The sequence below is a fragment of the Podarcis melisellensis genome (assembly GCF_964234715.1).
Source record: "Podarcis melisellensis genome assembly, chromosome: 16".
Taxonomy (NCBI): Eukaryota; Metazoa; Chordata; class Lepidosauria; order Squamata; family Lacertidae; genus Podarcis; species Podarcis melisellensis.
In genome coordinates this window covers 6,548,400-6,553,728 of record NC_138533.1, presented here as the reverse complement: position 1 = coordinate 6,553,728, position 5,329 = coordinate 6,548,400, and the positions used below count along the sequence as shown (strand labels likewise).

At 43.3% G+C, this 5,329-nt stretch overlaps 1 long non-coding RNA gene across 1 annotated transcript; it reads right to left on the bottom strand.

The window, feature by feature from the left end:
* Nucleotides 1-721: 721 nt before the first annotated feature.
* On the bottom strand, nt 722-3,123 carry LOC309358736. The gene is made up of 2 exons (XR_014163538.1): nt 3,034-3,123; nt 722-1,699 (listed from the first exon to the last, which is right to left on the bottom strand). It is a non-coding gene; the product is annotated as an uncharacterized lncRNA (long non-coding RNA).
* Between the last annotated feature and the right edge of the window lie 2,206 nt (nt 3,124-5,329).

Genomic DNA, 5,329 nt, shown 5'->3' with positions numbered 1-5,329 from the left:
ATAAGCAAGGTCTTCTAAGTAAGTATCAAATTATATTCCCTGGAGAAGAACTCCTCCCCGCTTATTAAACCATCACACTCTGCTGCATAGGAAACTCTAAAATGACTCTTTATTGCAGAAGATATATTGGCACAATGGCATATCTCAATAAGACTTGTGTTGTGATGAGCAGCATGTCTTATGGGGGGGGGGGAGGATTATGCAGCGAGAGGGAGGCCAGATGACACCAACCAGGACCAGGAAAGTGTCGGAGGTTCCTCACGACCGAGCTGAAATGGCTCTCCCCCATGACGTACTTTGGAATCTATCGAGCTCTCCTCCGACAGTGATTAAGGACCTAAGCCTTTAATGAGGCTTCAGGCACATTCCCTCATTACGCAGAGTACCCTGACAGCAGAAGACCAGCTAGAAATATGAGCTACTTTGCTACGTTTATTTCTAACTAGGCAGGACAGAAAAGAATATGCATCTGCACTCTGTGAGAGTCAGTGAATAACTGGACAAAGAAACAGGAAACCAGTAACATCAACATCTGTCTCCCATCTCCCCTGAGACTTCCAACAGAAAAATGGTTGTTACACTGTTCCTCACAGGACTTCACATATTGTTAATTTTTTTGGGGGGAGCGGGGAATCAAGTAGTTACTTTTCACCTTTAAAAGTATCAGCACATGAGAATCTGGATATCAAAAGGAATACATGAACACAGCAGGAAACTGGAGTTTTGATGCAGTAAAGCATTTATTTTGATTGGGAAGAGACACACAATTCCACATGTTGAATTTCAGGTAACACAGAGTGCCAAATCAGACTCCACATGAAGACATGCAGTATCAAAAACAGATAGTGTGTTTGTTTGTTTGTTTGTTTTAAATGGAAACATGGACCAGCATGTTACAACATGGAGGACTAGCTCGTGCAAACATTGAGTAGAACTTAAGCAACACAACTACATTTTTTAAAAAAGTAATAATAATAGCCTAACATTGTTAGATGAGTATTGATGGACAAATCTCACACGATGAAGACTTTATCACTCTTCTTCTCCTACAATTGCAATCACAGTGGAACATTGCATTTAAATTAGGGCACCTCTTCAGCTAAAACAGGGCAATAGTGAGGCACCACAGGTTTCATCACTGCCCAATGAGAATACAATGTTCCTGGCTTAGAACATGATTCAGAATCCAAAGTGCTGAGCTCGTGTTGAGAACATGTGCAGGTGACTGCCTCAGCAGATGTGAAAGGGGGTCCTTTAAGTTAGAAGGTTGTATATTTGAACCTAAATTTTTGAACTCATGTCTACAGTGGAGCCGACATCTGGGGTTCTTGCTCCATGGTCCTCCTCTTATTCATTCTTTGGTTGGTGGCTTCAGGGTTTATTCTCACTGGCAAGAGCTGCATCCACCCTCACTTTTTGACACATATTTTTTGGAGTAGATGCTGGTTGCACTCAAACCAGAGGCGGGACGGCTGTAGATTGAACCATGTCCACCATGGTGTGCCCCTCCATGGTAGGGAATCATGCGAGCACAAGGGTTGTGTTGCTCAATGCAAAAAGGTTGGTTGGGGCAGTGGATAGCCGGCCCAGGAATGGTGAGGACGAAGGGAGGTGGCTGAATTTGGATGGTGGAGGGAGGGCAGCTGGCGTAGCAATGGTTCCATCTGGAAGACATCTTGGCTGAAGTGGATGTATAGATCTGAAAGGACACATCAGGTGGAGAGTGGACAAAGTGTACAAGGGTAAACAGTAATGAAATTTCACAGTGTTCTGGTTCTCCACCAGACATTTTAGAACTAAAGGCCCATCCAGGCCAGCTTCGTGTTCTCGTAGTGGCTGGCTAGAGGCCCCAATGGAAAGCCCACAATCAGGACCTGATTACAATAGCCACTCTCTCCACCCGTGTTTCCTAGCTGCTGCTAAACAGAGTTATACTGTATTTCACAGTGGTGAACCTAGTCATTGTGGCTAGTAGCCATTGATACCATTACCCTCCATGTGTCCATCCTCAGTCTCCTTCAGAAATCAATGGGCAGGAATAATTTAGTTCAGGGATAGCCAGCAATGTCTGCACCAGGTGTTCTGGACTACAAGTCCCATCAGTCCCAGCCAACTTGATCAATATAGCCAGGAACAATCAGAGTTCTAGGTCGAAGCATCTGAAGGACATTGCATTGGCTACCCCTGGCTTTGGTTCATTTATATCAACTGGCTTACCTTGAATATAACTTATCTGGATACAACCACATTAAAAAAATAAAACAAGGTAACTAAATGTAACGTGATTGATAGATGATAGCTAGCTAGACTATTGGAGACTAGTCATCAAGATCTTGGCCAGTGGATGGGGTATAAACTATTATTATATAGTAATATAATTATATAGTATATAGCTGGATAAAACCCCATAAAAAAGAAAACAAGATACAGTGGAACCTCAGGTTGCGAACGTGATCTGTATGGAAGGCACGTTCGCAACCTGCAGTACCGCGACTGAGCACATGCGGGTCGTGATTTGGTGCTTCTGCGCATGTGCAAAGCACGGTTTAGTGTTTCTGTGCATGTGTGAGCACTGAAACCCGGAAGTAACCCGTTCTAGTACTTCCGGGTTTGACACGGTGCGCAACCCGAAAATGCATAACCTGAAGCATCTGTAATCCAAGGTACCACTGTAACTAAATGTAGCATGTCAAGATCCTGGCCAATGGATGGGGTATAAATAATAAAACTATTATTATTTAATATTATTATCTACAACCCCTCTACTACCTTGTTCACCTTCTATTAAATCATACAAAACTGTTCATAGATTCTGAATAGGCATCACCAACACACTAAGGTGTCCCTTCTGCACTGATCACCAACATTCTGTGCCTTAAGCTTCCTCCTAAACATTTAGAATGGGTTAAAAAGCTGAAATAAAAGCAGTGCACCTTAACAGGAAATAAATGGACTTTCTGAGTTTCTTTTTCTTTTTCATTTCCACCTCCAAGATTACCAAGAGGCCTTGAGTTAAAATGAATTATAGCATACCTTACCAAGCTCTGCAGTGAAAAGAACTCGAGTGGAGTGTCTCCGTGCTGAGGGAATCTGGCAATGTTGCTGTGTCCGCTTGGGGCTTTTATCTATGTATCCTGAGACGATGATGAGTTTTATTTTCACAAGATTCCAATTAATTCCTAATAGCAGTTTTCCTTGAGTCACTTCCAAGTAGTTTCAAGGAGTGATGTTGTGATTCATAACTCTTCTTCCTTGTTATTGATGTTGCACGCCATAGTTGGGTCACTTCCCTGGAAATTGCTATGGGTCCAGCATTTCAAAAGTGGTTTTGGGTGTTGGTGTTTCTTGAGTTTGATCTCCCCCAAAGCAGAATTGGCAAAGCCTCTTGTCCTTTCCTGAGTGGCATAACAGCTGAAAGATTTTGAAGTGTTGGGAAGCTGAGAGTTGTTAAAGGAGTTGAGAGATGTTAGGGGACCACTATTCCTGCAAAGCGCTACAGTATGGGGAGAGGTTAAACAAGCAATCCCTCTCCCCAGGGACACTGGGAACTGCAGCTCTATGAGGGGAATAGGGTTCTCCTAAGAACCTTCAACACCCTCATGAAACTACAGCTCCCAGAATCCTTTGAGGGAAGACATGACTCTGTAAAGTGGTATAATAGTGCCCCTATTGTGATTCTGTACCTTCTTCTTCTTCTCTGGAAGGGTCAGGCTGGGAAGGCGGTCTCCGCCATTCCTCCTCTGCCCAGTCCCTGACAGCTATATTATTTTCCCTCTTCTGACTAGCTTGCCAGGGCATCCAGCTAAGAAACTGCTTGTAGGCTGAATCCAATGTCAGTCCCACCCAGGGCTTTTCTCAGGTTGAACTCACAGGAACTAAGTTCTGGCACTAATCACTAACTTAATCATAACAATTATGGGTTGTTTCTCATACTGGACTACTCTGAGTTAGACCAGTTGATATCAATGGACTTAACTAACTGATTCATAATAGATTCCAGTTTAATCCATTTTTTGGTCCTACTCAGAGTAGACCCATTGAGGAATATGACTTACTAAGGTCCATTAATTCCAGTGGATCTGAATATTTGGATGTTGTTTCTGAAGGTAGAACCTTCCGTACCTGATAATCTTTAAGTCCCTGAGCTCCTCAACTGGGAAGTTAGTTGACTATTGATCTGTTCAACTGAGGAAGGGACATGGCTCATTGTTAAAACTTTGAAAGGAGATGAAGGCCTCATGAGGAGAGGTAGGGAGCTCAAATTCCAGTCCGCTACTTGGGAAATCTAATAGAAATATTTTTTCTTCTATTGTTCCAGGGATGCAAATTATGCCTCTGGAATTAATGCTGAGAGATACAACACTGAAACAGTGACTACAATTGATTCAGAATCCTATAATGCTTCCAGTTTGGTTTGGTGTCCCCCCCCCCCAAAATAGCTATTGGATGATTGGAAAAATAAATGACAAGTTATAGAGCATTTGCCAACTTTGCCAGTGTGTCAGAGTGGGTAGGCAAGTATAGCCAGAAGTATAATTAGTCATACACAAAGAGGGGTGATTTATTTCTGTCATCATAGACTGATACACACATTTTCAGTGTGTGTGTGTTCCTCTGTTTAGTGTCTCAGCTGTGAAAGCTTCTCCCCACCCTTCAAGAGTAAATTAATTTGCCACTTGAATGGTTTTTCCTAGGGGGAGAGCAGAGGTAGCCACAGGGAGGCCAACAGGCCAGTCTTGTAGGACCAGACTTTATAAGCGGCATCTGCCCAAACATTTTACTCTTCTTTGCTGTGGCACCTGTTCTTCCCTGAGTGAGATCAGGCATTGCCTAGGTGTTTGGGCAATGTGGGGAAACTCACACTTATCTGGTATGGTGAAGTTTCAGTGTAGCGCATTTAAAATATAGGGATATGGTCATACATTTTCTGTGGGGGGGTGTATTTATTTGAAGGAATGGCCCATTCAGTCCAGCATTGTGCTCTCACAGTGCCCACCCAGATTCCTGTGGGAAACTCTCAAACAGAAGTGGAGCACGAGAGCACATCTGCTTGGCCTCTGTGAGAACAGGCTGCTGGACGAGCCATTAGCCTGATCCTAGAGGGTGCTTCTTATGTTCTTTATGGGAAGCCTAGAAGCAGGACTTCATCACAACATCACCTCTCCTCACTTGGGATTCCCAGCAACTGGCATTCAGAGGTATATTGCATGCAATGGTGGAGGTAGAACATAATCAATGTATTGTGTAGCTATTGGAAGCCTTATCCTCCAGGAATTTGTAAAATCCCATTAACATTTGGATTAGAGAGATGTGTGTAGGAGAAGACCAT